At 45.3% G+C, this 17,171-nt stretch overlaps 1 protein-coding gene across 1 annotated transcript in view; it reads left to right on the top strand.

The window, feature by feature from the left end:
- The first annotated feature begins 4,644 nt into the window (after positions 1-4,644).
- Positions 4,645-17,171, top strand: part of LOC126471588 (protein shisa-like-2B) — a 343,291-nt gene continuing 330,764 nt past the window's right edge. The window contains exon 1 of the mRNA XM_050099824.1: positions 4,645-4,702. The gene's annotated coding sequence lies outside the window, so the exon portion shown is untranslated. The remainder of the gene's footprint in view (positions 4,703-17,171) is intronic.

Consider the following 17,171-nt stretch of genomic DNA (forward strand, 5'->3'; position numbering starts at 1 on the left):
GAGCTTGGACAGCGTGTACAGGTACAGCTGCCCATGCAGCTTCAACACGATACCACAGTTCATCATGAGTAGTGACTGACGTATTGTCACGAGCCAGTTGCTCGGCCACCATTGACCAGACGTTTTCAGTTGGTGAGAGATCTGGAGAATGTGCTGTCCAGGGCAGCATTCGAACATTTTCTGTATCCAGAAAGGCCTGTACAGGACCTGCAACACGCGGTCGTGCATTATCCTGCTGAAATGTAGGATTTCGCAGGGATCGAATGAAGGGTAGAGCCACGGGTCGTAACACATCTGAAATGTAACGTCCACTGTTCAAAGTGCCGTCAGTGCGAACAAGTGGTGACCGAGACATGTAACCAATGGCACCCCATACCATCACGTCGGGTGATACGCCAGTATGGCGATGAGGAATACACGCTTCCAGTGTGCGTTCACCGCGATGTCGCCAAACACGGATGCGACCATCATGATGCTGCAAACGGAACCTGGAGTCATCCGAAAAAATGACGTTTTGCCAGGTTCGTCGTTGAGTACAGCACCACAGGCGCTCCTGTCTGTTCAAAAATCGCTCTGAGCACTATGGGACTCAACTGCTGAGGTCGTAATTCCCCTAGAACTTAGAACTACTTAAACCTAACTAACCTAAGCACATCACACACATCCATGGCTGAGGCAGGATTCGAACCTGCGACCGTAGAGGTATCCTGTCTGTGATGCAGCGTCAAGGGTAACCGCAGCCATGGTCTCCGAGCTGATAGTCCATGCTGTTGCAAACGTCGTCGAACTTTTCGTGCGGATGGTTGTTGTCTTGCAAACGTCCCCATCTGTTGACTCAGGGATCGAAACGTGGCTGCACGATCCGTTACAGCCATGCGGATATGATGCCTGTCATCTCGACTGCTAGTGATACGTGGCCGTTGGGATCCAGAACGGCGTTCCGTATTACCCTCCTGAACCCACCGATTCCATATTCTGCTAACAGTCATTGGATCTCGACCAACGCGAGCAGCAATGTCGCGATACGATAAACCGCAATTGCGATAGGCTACAATCCGACCTTTATCAAAGTCGGAAACGTGATGGTACGCATTTCTCCTCCTTACACGAAGCATCACAACAACGTTTCACCAAGCAATGTCGGTCAGCTGCTGTTTGTGTATGCGAAATCGATTGTAAACTTTCCTCATGTCAGCACGTTGTAGGTGTCACCACCGGCGCCAACCTTGTGTGAATGCTCTGAAAAGCTAATCATTTGCATATCACAGCATCTTCTTCCTGTTGGTTAAATTTCGCGTCTGTAGCACGTCATATTCTTGGTGTAGCAATTTTAATGGTCAGTAGTGTATTAAAGTGGCGGCTACTTTTCGAGCCGGGCCTATTAAAGCTGCACGAGTAGTGCCTGGTTAGCCGACAATCAGTTCACATGTAGGTAACACACACATGATACATAATCACATGGTAACCAGACCAGTTTCGCCGTGTACACTTACTCATGAAGTGCAGTGGAACCAGACTACAACCCGAAATTGGTCTGGTTTCCATGTGACTGTGTACCATGTCTGTAGTACCTACGTGTGAAATGATTAGCGCATAACCAAGCAGTAATAGTGCAGCTTTGATAGACCTGGCTTGAAAATGACCTTGGTACTTCGAAATTAGTGGCCAGTTTAATAAAACGCAAGCATGGCGGAATTACAATAGCCGGCCGCTGTGGACGAGCGGTTCTAGGCGCTTCAGTCCGGAACCGCATGGCTGCTACGGTCGCCTTGGGCATGGATGTGTGTGATGTCCTTAGGTTAGACAGGTTTAAGTACTTATTAGATTGCCGGGCGGAGTGGCCGAGCGGTTCTAGGCGCTATAGTCTGGAACCACGCGACCGCTACGGTCGCAGGTTCGAATCCTGCCTCGGGCATGGATGTGTGGGATGTCCTTAGGTTAGTTAGGTTTAAGTAGTTCTAGGTTCTAGGGGGCTGATGACCACAGCTGTTAAGTCCCATAGTGCTCAGAGCCATTTGAGAGAAACAGTCTGAAAGTGGTTCTACGCACCCTCAGCCAAACACTTAATGTGAATTGCAGAGAAACGACGAAGATGCAGATGTAGAAGTACAGACCAGACAGTTACTAGCTCAGAAGGAAACGTCAAATGGAGATCTATAAGAGAACCTTCAACATCGCAGCGCGTCAGCAATCGTTGATTAATATATTAAAAAACTAAAAACCCGCCTCGATTGCGAAAAAAAGCACCTAGTGTTAACCTAGGTTTCGGCGTAGATAACTACACCTTCTTCAGAACAACAATAAAACCCACAAGTGCCTAAGAAGACCTTTCTCAATGATTAAAAGAACACCATAGCTATACATTTGTTGTTGTTGTTGTGGTCTTCAGTCCTGAGACTGGTTTGATGCAGCTCTCCATGCTACTCTATCCTGTGCAAGCGTCTTCTTCTCCCAGTACCTACTGCAGCCTACATCCTTCTGAATCTGCTTAGTGTATTCATCTCTTGGTCTCCCTCTACGATTTTTACACTTCACGCTGCCCTCCAATACTAAATTGGTGATCCCCTGATGCCTCAGAACATGTCCTACCAACTGATCCCTTCTTCTAGTCAAGTTGTGCCACAAGCTCCTCTTCTCCCCAATTCTATTCAATAACTCCTCATTAGTTACGTGATCTACCCATCTAATCTTCAGCATTCTTCTGTAGCACCACATTTCGAAAGCTTCTATTCTCTTCTTGTCTAAACTATTTATCGTCCACGTTTCATTTCCATACATGGCTACACTCCATACAAATACTTTCAGAAACGACTTCCTGACATTTAAATCTATACTCGATGTTAACAAATTTTTCTTCTTCAGAAACGCTTTCCTTGCAATTGCCAGTCTACATTTTATATCCTCTCTACTTCGACCATCATCAGTTATTTTGCTCCCCAAATAGCAAAACTCCTTTACTACTTTAAGTCTCTCATTTTCTAATCTAATTCCCTCAGCATCACCCGACTTAATTCGACTACATTCCATTATCCTCGTTTTGCTTTTGTTTACGTTCATCTTATAACCTCGTTTCAAGACACTGTCCATTCCGTTCAACTGTTCTTCCAAGTTCTTTGCTGTCTCTGACAGAATAACAACGTCATCGGCGAACCTCAAAGTTTTTATTTCTTCTCCATGGATTTTAATACCTACTCCGAACTTTTATTTTGTTTCCTTTACTGCTTGCTCAATATACAGATTGAATAACATCGGGGATAAGCTACAACCCTCTCTCACTCCCTTCCCAACCACTGCTTTGCTTTCATGTCCCTCGACTCTTATAACTGCCATCTGATTTCTGTACAAATTGTAAATAGCCTTTTGCTCCCTGTATTTTACCCCTGCCACCTTCAGAATTTGAAAGAGAGTACTCCAGTCAACATTGTCAAAAGCTTTCTCTAAGTCTACAAATGCTAGAAACGTAGGTTTGCCTTTCCTTAATCTTTATTCTAAGATAAGTCGTAGGGTCAGTATTGCCTCACGTGTTCCAACATTTCTACGGAATCCAAACTGATCTTCCCCGAGGTCGGCTTCTACTAGTTTTTCCATTCGTCTGTAAAGAATTCACGTTACTATTTTGCAGCTGTGACTTATTAAACTGATAGTTCGGTAATTTTCACATCTGTCAACACCTGCTTTCTTTGGGATTGGAATTGTTATATTCTTCTTGAAGTCTGAGGGAATTTCGCCTGTCTCATACATCTTGCTCACCAGATGGTAGAGTTTTGTCAGGACTGGCTCTCCCTAGGCTGTCAGTAGTTCTAATGGGATGTTGTCTACTCCTGGGGCCTTGTTTCGACTTAAGTCATTCAGTGCTCTGTCAAACTCTTCACGCAGTATCATAACTCCCATTTCGTCTTCATCTACCTCCTCTTCCATTTCCATAATATTGTCGTCAAGAACATCGCCCCTATAAACGAAAAAAAAAGGACAACACAAACAGTACATATGTACAAAGTCAAAACCACTACTTAACTTGATGGTGTACGCTCCACCTCTCACCGGCCTGTGTTCGATGGGCCATGACTCGCCATAAACTGCAGCTGCAAATGGTCGCTCATTTACCAAAGTGAGCGACCATTTGTAGCTGCACTTTATGGTGGGTCATGGCCCATCGAACATAGGCCGGTGTGAGATGGAGCGTACACCATCAAGTTAAGTAGTGGTTTGACTTTGTACATATGTACTGTTTGTGTTTTCCTTTTTTTCGTTTATAAATGTGTAGCTATGGTGTTCTTTTAATCATTGACAATGGTCTTCTTAGGCACTTGTGGGTTTTATTGTTGTTCTGAAGAAGGTGTAGTTATCTACGCCGAAACCTAGGTTAACACTAGGTGCTTTTTCTCGCAATCGAGGCGGGCTTTTAGTTTTTTAATATAAGAGAAGTAATGGAAAGGAAGATTATCGAAACTGGCTCCTCGCTTCGTCGGCCGGTTGTGTTACAGCTTGCCAGACGGCTTGTTTGAGCTACAGCGGATTGTTTTCGGAGAGGGGTTGCGAGGCGGTGGCTGGGGAGCAGCAGCAGGGAGCAGGAGTCCGCGCGAGGGCGCATGCGCGGCCTCCGGGGGTGACGTCGGCAGCCCGGCGAGGGGCAGTCGGCGAGCAGCGACACGGCCACACTGACGCAGCCGCCGTCCCCGCCGCCGCCGCAGCAGCAGCCCAGGTGAGTAGACCAGTCACACTCAGCGCGTCGGAAACGCCCAATTGAAGGCTATTTCCGCGCCCGCATCACCTCTCTCGCTCCTCCTCAACGAGCCCAGTGCGAGACAACGCATCGCTTATTGCTCCACGCTCTAGCTCACTTAAGTGGGTGGTTTCTCTGACGGGTATTCTTCGAGAATTTCTATGTTATTGCCTGTAGTCTCTGAGGCGCCTTTCGCAGTTTAATGACACGATGTACACCGAGGAAATAATGTTTAGACCTTGGTGAGCACACACTGCGGAAAACGTTTTGTTTTATGACAGAAAACTTATTTTTCTCATTTCTTTCTGGAGCAGTTTTTTGCGTTTATCGAAGAAACAATGTATGTGAATTTGTAGCTACTAGGAATAAAGTAGTAAACATTTCAGAACCTGCTACCTATGCAAACTGGCTCCGAGCAGAATAGTTTCGTAACAAATTTTCCAATATTAACCATATGTGAATTTTAGAATGTATGTTTTACAGCACTCATTGTTGCTTTTCTGGTCTTGAAATCACAGATCTAATTTCTGACTTTGGAAAACGTGCAAGCTACGCAGCTTTGAGTTACTTTTATTGGGCTTGATGGAGGTGGACGTCGATGTTTATCTCGGGGATCGTAATCTCCAGACCTTCACAACGATAGAACGTTGTGCGACGTGGGGCAGCAAATGAGAAAGATTGATTTTAATCAGTAACCACAGAATACTGGGTGATAAAATGGTAAGTCGTATTATTACGTCCCAGATTGGCTGTGACGTTGCAAGAGAGAAACCAGAGCTGCAGTCGACATTGGGCCAGGAGTCCAATATAATGGCGACTAATGAAGTTTTCAATGGCATCTGCCGTTATTTGAGCTTCTTATCATCGCAGTTGTGTGAGCACCAAGAATAATATGGAACTGCAAAGATCTGAAATTCCTTATTAAAATGAAGAGGAGCTCAAATAGTGATTCTGAGGTGACCAGTTTGTAACCAGTAATTTTCTTGTAATATAATCCGTTCGGGGACGGAAATCGGTAGATGTGATGTACATATACAGGCAAACAAATGACTGCAATTTGAGAAAAAATGGATGATTTATTCAAGGGGAAGCGCTTCACATATTGAGCGTGTTGTTCCTCTTCTGACTCTTATGCAAGCAGTTGTTCTGATTGACATCGATTGACAGACCTCTAGGCTGTCCTCCTCAGGGATATCGTGCCAAATTCTGCCCACTTGGCGCGTTAGATCGTCAAAATCCCGAGCTGGTTGGAAGGCGGTGCCCATAATGTTCCAAACGTTCTCAATAGGGGAGAGATGTGGTAACCTTGCTGGCAAAGTTAGGTTTTGGCAAGCACGAAGAAAAGCAATAGAAACTCTTGCCGTGTGTAGGCGGGCATTACTTTGCTGAAGGGTAGGTCCATGAAGGCTTGCCATGAAGGGCAACAAAACGGGACGTAGAATATCGTCCACATACTGCTGTCCTGTAAGAGGGCCGCGGATGACAACCAAAGACACTGTTAAAGGAAATGGCACCACAGACCATCACTCCTGGTTGTCAGGCCATAAGACGGGCAACGGTCTAGTTGGTAACCCACCAATGTCTGGGCCGTCTCCAGGTATGTCTTCGCTGACCATTGGGGTTCCGTTCGAAGCGGGACTCGTCAGTGAAGACAATTCTGCTCCAGTCAATGACATTCCGTGCCCCGATGACCAGCTAAGACCTGTCTGGAGACGCCCCAGAGACTGGTGGGATACCTATCAGACTGTCGCCTGCCATATGGCCCGACAACCAGGAGCGATCATCTGAGGTGCTATTTCATTTCACAGCAGAGCCCCTTTGGTTGTCACCTGCGGTACCCTTACAGCAAAGTGGCCCTTCATGGCAAGTCATCCTGGGCCTACATTTCAGCAAGATAATACCAGCCTGTACACAGCGCGATTTTCTGCTGCTTGTCTTCGAGCTTGTCAACCTACCTTGATCAGCAATGTCGCCAAATCTCTTGAGAATTGTGAACATTTGGAGCATTGTGGGCAGGGCCCACCAACCACTTCGGAATTTTGGCGGTCTAACGTGCTAACTGGACAGAATTTGGCACGATAGTCCTCAGTAGGACATCCAACAACTCTGTCAGTGCCAATCCGAATAACTGCTTGCATAGGGGCCGAGGAGGATCAATGTGTTATTGACTTGCTCCACCTGTGAAGCTCTTTCTCCTGAATAAATCATCCTATTTCTATGAAATTGTAATCTTTTGTTTGTCTATAGATGTGCATCACACCTAGCGATTTTCATGCCATTCGGATACTTTCTTCGTGGTGTATCGTATTCTGTATTATCTTAGAGTGTATCTTCATCAAACAGGCATTCTTACTTGAAGTGGTATCATCACTACACCATACGTCTTTCCCATATTCCTCGGTCTTGTAGTACAACTCCATACAATGTATGAACTAGTTCTGCAGTTTTCCAGTATGATATAAGTTATGAGAAGCTTCCCAGCCAAAGGATCCAGTTTTGCAACTCACTTGTTCAAAATCATGGTACACTGGTGCATTGCATTTCTGTGTTCTTTGGTGAGGTAGCAATCGAAGATTTGCGACTTTGTCACAACCATTTTAGCACTCAGCGGTTCTGGATTTCAAAATGTGTTGAACAGGCATGTCCGCTCTGTCACGTTTCGACTTCAACTACGAAATAAGAAACAGCTAGGATGCCTTGCCTTACGTCTTTTACACACAGACTTACACACAAATGACAAAACACCATCTAATCATGAAAAAAAGTCAATGATATCCACTGAACGGCAATTTTGTCTCTTGCGTTAGCTGGGTGTCCTATTATTGCTGTGGAACTCATCCTCGTGTTCCGTGTGGTGGATGGCGTTGTCGTATCTGCTGTACTGGCTTCCGATAATTATAGTATGAGGGGTAGTCAAATGGAAACCGAACACCAGCCACAACGGGAGCAAGGAATGGTTCATTCAAAAGTAATCACCACACACATTAAGGCAATAATCACAGTGGGGAACGAGACGATAAGTTTCATAGAAAGCGGTCGGCCACTGACGGATTTACAACCACTCCCACTCTTGCACTTCCTCGTGGGACTTATGAACTATCAGACCAATTGTGTGATTGGATTGAAGAGTTCCTAGATAACAGAAAGCAACATGTCATTCTCAATGGAGGGAAGTCTTCCGAAGTGAGAGTGATTTCGGGTGTGCCGCAGGTGAGTGTCGTAGGAACGTTGCTATTCACAATATACATAAATGACCTTGTGGATAACATCGGAAGTTCACTGAGGCTTTTTGCGGATGATGCTGTGGAATATCGAGAGGTTGTAACAATGGAAAATTGTACTGAAATGCAGAAGGATCTACAATGAATTGACGCATAGTTCAGGCAATGGCAACTGAATCTCAGTGTAGATAAGTGTAATGTGCTGCGAATACATAGAAAGAAAGATCCTTTATCATTTAGCTACAATGTAGCAGGTCAGCAACTGGAAGCAGTTAATTCCATAAATTATCTGGGAGTACGCATTAGGACTGATTTAAAATGGAATGATCATACAAAGTTGATTGTCGGTAAAGCAGATGCCAGACTGAGATTCATTGGAAGAATACTAAGGAAATGCAATCCGAAAACAAAGGAAGTAGGTTACAGTACATTTGTTCGGCCGCTGCTTGAATATTGCTCACCAGTGTGGGATCCGTACCAGATAGGGTTGATAGAAGAGATAGAGAAGATCCAACGGAGAGCAGCGCGCTTCGTTACAGGATCATGTAGTAATCGCGAAAGCGTTACGGCGATGATAGATAAACTCCAGTGGAAGACTGCAGGAGAGACGAGACGCTCAGTAGCTCGGTACGGGTTTTTGTTGAGGTTTCGAGAACATACCTTCCCCAAGGAGTCAAGCAGTATATTGCTCCCTCCTACGTATATCTCGCGAAGAGACCATGAGGATAAAATCAGAGAGATTAGAGCCCACACAGAGGCATACCGACAATCTTTCTTTTCACGAACAATACGAGACTGGAATAGAAGGGAGAACCGATAGAGGTTGAGTACCTCTATCGGTACTTTCCCTCCGCCACACACCGTCAGGTGGCTTGCGGACTATGGATGTAGATGTAGATGTATACTGAAACCGACGTCCACACATGTCTTTCTTCAGGTAACCAAAGATTTGAAAATCACACAATGAACGATCCGGGCTGTACGGAGGATGTTTCAGTGTTTCCCAACAAAATCGCTGAAGCGTAACCTTCGTCCGATTGGCAGTGTGGGAGCGGGCCTTATCGTGCAATCACAACAGAGCGCAGCACTATGGAGACACTTTGCAGAAACTGCAACGCGCCATACAATCAAAACCCCCAGGAATGCTGTCGGACGGAATCTTCCTGTTGCACGATAACGCCCGCCACCACAATAGTAATCGGACGAAGGCTACGCTCAGCGATTTAGTTGAGAAACACTGTAATATCCCCGTACAGCCCGGGTCTTTCGCCGTGTCATTTTCACCTGAAGAAAGACATGCATGGGCGTCGGTTCCAGTCGGACGAGGAAGCGCAGGAGAGGGTGCGGTTGTGGATCCGTCGGCGGCCGACCCCGTTATACGAACCGTGAACTGATAGTTTCGTCTCCCAGTTGGGTAAATAACTTAACGCGTGTGGTGATTACTTTAGAATGGAACCACTCCATGCTCCCTTTGAGGCAGGTGTTGGTTTTACATTTCCCTGGCCCCCATATATCTACGACCACATAGTACATTTAATAAATTTTAGTCGAACACTGTTGGCACTAAAATTTTCACCACATTACATCCAGCGATTGACACTGTATGTAAAAGCAGATACCTTTTTAGGCAATCGAAGTAATGCAGGAAGCCATGTCTTCGGAATGTACCCAACATGATAAAGTAATTACTAATTTCCAGAATTCTGTAAGACATGACGTCAGCAACTGTGTGGTTTACCAAACTATGCAGTAAATTGCAGGGAACTAAGTCACACAGTTAATTGTCTTTATTACTTGATTACTAGTTTCGAGCGTAAGCTCGTTATTAAATCATCCCCGAAGCGATGCAATAACATCCACTACTGCAGTTACACGACTATCAATTCCTGTTAAACTCTTCGTGTAAATTAGTGCGGGGCTAAACTTCACTCACGTAACTAATTAGGTGAATGAAGTTTAGCTTTGCACTAATTTACAAGAAGAACTAACCTAAGGACATCACACACATCCACGCCCGAGGCAGTATTCGAACATGCGGCCGTAGCAGCAGCGCGGTTCCGGACTGAAGCGCCTAGAGCCGCTCGGCCAAAGCTGACGGCCAAGAAGTGTTTAATTGGAATAAAGTCATGTGGTGTCGTAAGAGATGTTATTGCATAGCTAACTGGGTGATTTAAAAATGAGCTTAGGCTCGAAACTAGTCATCAAGCAATAAAGAAAATTAAAACTGCAACATCGACTGTTCTCTGCAATTGATTGCATAATTTGATAAGATATTTGGTTAAGACACAGAATTAGAATCCTCGAGAGCCAGGATTCAAATTCTCTTCAAACCGTCAATACGCAAATGTCTGGATAGCAACTCTGAAAAGAACACGAGACATTTCTTTCCTCATCCGTACCAATATGAGCTTGTAATCCGTCTCTAATGACCTCGTCGTCGACAGGACATTAAATCCTAATACGCCTTCCCTCCATTTTAGTCCGAATGTGGTGTTGACACTTCAAGGCCGCGTCTTTGCACTCATTGCATTGCATAACACGTTTTTCTGTCTGGTGCTCAAGGAAAACTTTGTCTTCGTGGAGTGTATGCGAAGTTCTACTGTCTAATTCTTAATCTTGAACAAAAATGAACTGAACAAGCGCTCGAACTTTAAGGAAAAGTTTGATCCCGTAAGATCTTACCACAAATTTATAATTTTTTTTAAGGAAATGGAATATTGTGGTTTTACGCCCCGTCGAAAAGTAGGTCATTAGAGACGGAGCACAAGCTCGGATTGGCTAAGGATGAGGAAGGAAATCGATCGTGCTGTGTCAAAGGAACCTTATGTGGTCAAGGGAAATCACGGAAAACCTAAGTTTGGATGTCTGGACCCGGATTTCAATCGCCGTCCTCCGAATGCGAGTCCAGTGTCTTATATTAAAGCTTGCTCAGTTTTAAGTTTTAGTCAGTGTAATTTATGCAGAGATATTGAACAATGCTAACAACGTTATTCTGGTAACAAACCAATTTCTCCCATAAAGCCAAAGACACTCTATCGGTCTAAAAATGGCTCTGAGCACTATGGGACTTAACATCTATGGTCATCAGTCCCCTAGAACTTAGAACTACTTAAACCTAACTAACCTAAGGACAGCACACAACACCCAGCCATCACGAGGCAGAGAAAATCCCTGACCCCGCCGGGAATCGAACCCGGGAACCCGGGCGTGGGAAGCGAGAACGCTACCGCACGACCACGAGATGCGGGCTATATCGGTCTAATGAAAAGATGTACCTGCCCAAAACTTTTCGCATTCGTGGCTTCGTGTATGCCGGCCTGTGTGGCCGAGAGGTTCTAGGCGCTTCAGTCTGAAACCACGCGACCGCTACGGTCGCAGGTTCGAATCCTGCCTCAGGCATGGATGTGTGTGATGTCCTTAGGTTAGTTAGGTTTAAGTAGTTCTAAGTCCTAGGGGACTGATGGCCTTAGATGTTAAGTCCCATAGTGCTCAGAGCCATTTGAACTTCGTGTGCGTCCTATGTTAACACCGAAATCGAGAAGGATTACATCACTAGGGAAGATTTCGGAGAAGGAATTGACAGTGGCCTTTTTGAACGAACATGTAATAATTTAGGAAACGACAGAGCATGTAATTCAGGTTGCTCAGACGGGAATTTGAGCCGCACACTGTCTTTTACGATACATCTTAAGCACTGAGCTGCCTCGCTCATGCAATTAAAACAGTGTCTAATTAAGTAGAAACAGGATACTCGATCAGGTAATACCCAAATGCCGCTGGGGTGTATGAAGAGATAAGCAGAAATAGCCCGAGGTGCTATCCAGCGCTACAGTTTGAAAACAAAGCGAGCACAGAGGCAGAGTTCTGTGACGGGCGGAAGTTGAGCGGCGAGCGCTGCACACTTGTGTGGCTGTGTGTGCCCCCCTAGCGCATCCAGCATTCACTCCCTCCATTTGTTGGGAGCAAGAGATGCGCCTACCGCTAATGTAAACCGTGCCGCTGCCAGACGCCCAAGACACTATCATCTGGCCACATGTTTTGGATGGGGGGAAGTTTTTCTCGCCAGCCGCTGTTGTCTCGAGGTTTCTGGTAAAACTCTGAAATTAGCTTTTCAGTCGCTTTACTCCGTGATATTTGACCTGAGCCGCTGCAGCTGTTGTTTCAGTATTTACGACTAACGTTTGTTCGAAATTAGGTAAAGAAAAAAAATTGGCCAGGAGCGAGTAGGACTCGCGCCCTGTTGGTTCTGTTCAAACTTAATTACGTCCCTAGACAGTTCATCCTGGGAATCAAGAATCTCGAAATATTTGTCTGTTATCGACATTCGTACTGGACGGTCCTAAAAATTCTAAGACTTTCGAGAATGTTTGAATTGTAAGTTTGAAATCAGATAACAAATGAGGAAAGAAATATTTTTCTGTATGATATAATTACAAATTAAAAATTTTCTGAATTTTCCTGTGAAATTTTGCTTCTTGCCAAATTTCATGATACTAGATCAAGGGTAAGTACCCCACAGGTTTTGATGAGTGAATTTTCGAGTATCAAAATATGTGACATTGCATTGTCTTAGAAGCTTCAATTTTTTACATCGTCAAAGGAACGTATATATGACATAAGTTTCAACTTGGTACGTCTATTTGGTCCTGAGAAAACGAGTTTTTAACAGTCTTACAGACAGACAGACAGATAGATGGAAAAAAAGTGATCTTGCAAGGGTTCTAGTTTCACCGTTTGAGGTACAGAACCCTAAAAAAGATATACATTCGACTCGCAATTAGTCAGAGTGCAAGGGACATAACAGAAAGTTCGAATAACTGACAGTTCGATTTAATACGAGTTTGATTGATCAACGTGGGGTCAGGTAAAACTCGAAATAAAAGTATAGGTAAAAAAATGGTATTGTATTTTCAACAACATACGTATTTCTTTGCAAAAGGAAGCAGGAAGTAACAGCTATTGTTTATTGTTCACTAGTTTTAATATTTTTTATTTATACTTGTGTTTCAAACGGAAGGCACACAAAAATTTTCGAGAATACACAAGAAAACTTAAATTCCATCTATTTTTCCGTGCTTAGCAAATGTTTCGTCAGTGATCGCATTTTCTCCACAAATGTTTTTAAAATTGTAGTCACGTCTTTTTTTTTAATTTAGTAAGCCTCTCCTTGCTTGCGGCAAGTCCTTAAATACCAGACTAACAGCGAACGACTTCTGTTCTTTTTAAGGATATAACCTGCGACAGACCTGTTTCGTTCTGTACGTTAACTAAAGCATTTCAAGAGGTGCCAACTCACCTCGTCGGGTTCACCCCCCCCCCCCCCCGCTCCGCCCCCTCCCCCCCCCCCCCATGATACTTTCAAACAAACTTATCTTTCAGGTCAAGATTGTAGACAGCGAAAACATCGGAAATTCAAAACCTTTCGTTATATCCATTTTTTTTTCATTCCAAATTCCACAGAGTCAGTACCTAGCTTTTCTGCGGAAGCAAACACTTCTACTACTTTGGAGTCATTTTTACAACTGATTCGTATGCTACGGCAAGTTATGAATCGAGCTGCTCGTATACACTGAGGTGACAAAAGTCATTGGATAGCGATGTGGGCATATACAGATGGTGGTAGCATCGCTTACACAAGGTATAAAAGGACAGTACATTGGCGGAGCTGTCATTTGTAGTCAGTTGATTCATGTGAAAAGACGTCCAACGTGATCATCACCGCACGACGGGAATTAGCAGACTTTGAACACGGAATAGTAGTTCGAGCTAGACGCATGAGACATTCCATTTTGAAAATCGTTAGAGAATCCAATATTCAGAGATTCAGTGTCAAGAGTGCGTCGAGAATACCAAATTTCATGCATTTCCTCTCACCACGGACAAGGCTGTGGCCGACAGCCTTCATTTAACAACGAAGAGCAGCGGCGTTTGCGTGGAGTTGTCAGTGCTAACAGACAAGCAGCACTGAGTGAAATAACCGCAGAAATCAATGTGAGACGTACGACGAACGTAATCGTCAGGGCAGTGTGCCGAAATTTGGCGTTAATGGGCTCAGGCAGTAGACGACCGACGCGAGTGCCTTTGCTAACAGTATTATATCGCCTGCAGCGCCTCTCCTGGGCTCGTGACCTTAACGGTTGGGCCCCAGACGACTGGAAAACCATGGCCTGGTTAGATCAGTCGCGATTTCACTTAATAAGAGTTGATGGTAGGATTCGACTCCAAGAAGCCATGAACCCGAGTTGTCAACAACGCACTGTGCAAGCTGGTGGTGACTGCTAAATAGTGTCGTCTGTATTTACATGGAGTGGACGGGCTCCTCTGGTCCAGCTGAAACGATCATTGACTCTAAATGGTCATTTTCGACTACTTGTTCCCAAACAATGATGGAATTTCCAAGGGTAACAATGCGCCATACCCCTGGCTACAGTTGCTCGAAGTTGGTGAAGAACTTTCTGGGCAATTCGAGCAAATGATTTCGCCACTCAGATCTCCCGATATGATTCCGATCAAACATTTATTGGATACGATTGAGAGGTTAGTTTGTGCACAAAATCCTGCACCGGCAACACTTTCGCAATTGAGGACGGCTGTAGAGACAGCAGATCTCAGTATTTCTGCAATGGACTTCCTGTTATGATGACGACGAACGAATCGTCGCCAGTGTGAATGACTGGTGGCTAATGCTAAATAGAAACATACAAATCTCTTCTTTCCGTGTACAGCAGTTTTGTCAGTGAAGTCGATAAGGAGCTGGCTGCGTGGTCTGGGTCTACAACGACTAAAATAATTAGAAGTCGTTGGCAAAAAATAATATATTGTACTTAACTGGTGGTACAGGAGTCTTCATAGTCAGGAGGAATATAATTACAAACAGAGAGCTATAGAGGCATCAAATAGGCCATATTTTAACTAAGCTCCTTGTTAGAGGTTGCTTCCTATCAGCTGAAGGCTATACTACTTTCCTACTTGACGTCCCGAACAAGAGTGGCCGAGCGCACGCTAGAGACTTGTTGCAAGCCGCGGAGCAGCGCTAGTCTCGACTTGCGGGTCCAGCAACACCAGTACGGACCGCGGTCGATAACTGCAACCCCTAACAAGTGTGGAATCGAACGTTAATACCACACTTCCAACGACTTGTTGAGTCCATGCCACATCTGGTTGCTGCACTACACTGGGCAAGAGGAGGTCCGATACGATATTATGAGGTATCCCATGACTTTTGTTACCTTACTGTAGAGTAACGCGCAGCGCGCACGCTTGAGAGGCACTGAAGTGATCGGAGCGCTCGGCGCGCCGTATAACGAACATGAGCTGGTAAACCGGCCAGCCTGACTGGGTTTCTAGGTGGTTTCCCGTCCTCGTTAAGGCAAATCCTGGGCTGGTTCTAATGCGGCCTCAGAGAACACGATAGATAAACAGTTAATACAATAACACGCAGAAGAGAGTTTACACGAATCTCAGACAGATGGCGAAGACGACCGGCATTCTCTAGGTTATCTTCACGACTGTGTCAGGAAGCGCAAAAAATGGTTCAAAGGGCTCTAAGCACTATGGGACTTAACATCTGAGGTCATCAGTCCCCAAGACTTAGAACTGCTTAAACCTAACTAACATCCATGCCCTAACACACATCCATGCCCGAGGCAGGATTCGAACCTGCGACCGTAGCAGCAGCAGCGCGGTTCCAGACTGAAGCGCCTAGAACCTCTCGGCCACAGTGGCCGGCTCAGGAAGCGCATCCGGTCACATAATTGAATAATACTAGAAAGGTAAAGTTAGCCAAAATCTGAACCCCACCTGTGGGCCGGCCGTGGCACCAGAGGTCCTGTCCCCACCTTTGCAACCTAACTCTGACCTGCTGTTCATGGATGTCGCCCCCTCCATGTCGGTGACGAATGGTGACCCAGTGGCATGACTGGCTTTAGCCTGTTCACCCCACATTTGAATAATCATGCTGTGGTTATCCAGTGGAATTGTAATGGATATTACCGTCACCTTCTGGAGTTGAAATCTTTATTTCGTTTTGCTCTGCAGCTTGTGTGGTTCTACAGGAATCTCATTTTACTTTTTACTAATGATCACTCACCGACCCTCTGTTGGTTCTGTGCTTTCTGTCGAAGTTGGGTCGTTTGTACGTTTGCTCGTACGGTCATTGCTAGAACATAGATTCCTCTTCAAATTACATTGGAAGCGGTTGCTGTTAGGCCCCACCTGGACTCTGGGGTCACAGTTTGCAATCTTTATCTCTCTTCTGACAGGACTCTTACACCTGCTGCCTTAACTGCCCTTCTGCAGTAACTTTCTCCTCACTTCCTCCTTCTCAGGGATTTTAATGCTCATCATCCCTTGTGGGGCAGTGCATTTCCATCTAGTTGGGGTCTTCTCATAGACCAGTTTCTTGCAGACCACGACTTGTGCATTCTTAATGATGGCTCCCTTACCTATTTCAGTGCCCGTCATGGTACCTTTCCTGCCATTGATTTTTCTCTTTCTTCTCCCTCCCTCCTCCCTTCCTTACACTGGTCGCCACACGACGACCTTAGCGATAGTGACCACTTCCCATTTATTCTCTCGCTCCCTTCCCACTCCCCGATGGACAGGTTACCTCGTTGGTCTTTCCAACGCGCCGATTGGCCTCTATATACTGCACAGGTCGTTTTTTCTCCCTCTTTGTCGGTTTGTATTGATGACGTCCTACATGACGTGTCTGATGCGATTGTTCGCGCTGCTAGCCTTGCTATCCCACGCTCATCTGGACCATTTCGCCGCCAACAAGTCCCGTGGTGGAGTACGGCCATTGCCATTGCCATCAGTGATCGCCATAGAGCTTTGCAACACCTTAAGAGGCACCCATCCGCTGTCAATCTTATTAACTTTTAAACTCCTTCGCGCCAAAGCTCGCTACTTAATCAAATGGAGCAAACGTGTGTGTTGGGAACGCTTTGTTTCTTCCCTCGGTTCTACTGTCCCTCTGTCATGGGTATTTGCTCTCTCCAAGGTTGCCATCGGCAGTGTACCCTCCTGGGCTTTGACCTCCTGGATGGCCTTTGCACAGACCCGTTGATTCTCATGGAACATCTTGCGACCCATTTTGCAACAGCATCAGCATCTACCTCCTATCCAGATGCTTTCCTTCATCAGAAACAGCGGGCCGAAGCTTCTGCCTTATGTTTTACCCCTTGTCAGTCAGAATCTTACAACGAACCTTTTACTGATTGGGAACT

Source organism: Schistocerca serialis, chromosome 3 (assembly GCF_023864345.2).
Source record: "Schistocerca serialis cubense isolate TAMUIC-IGC-003099 chromosome 3, iqSchSeri2.2, whole genome shotgun sequence".
Lineage (NCBI taxonomy): Eukaryota > Metazoa > Arthropoda > Insecta > Orthoptera > Acrididae > Schistocerca > Schistocerca serialis.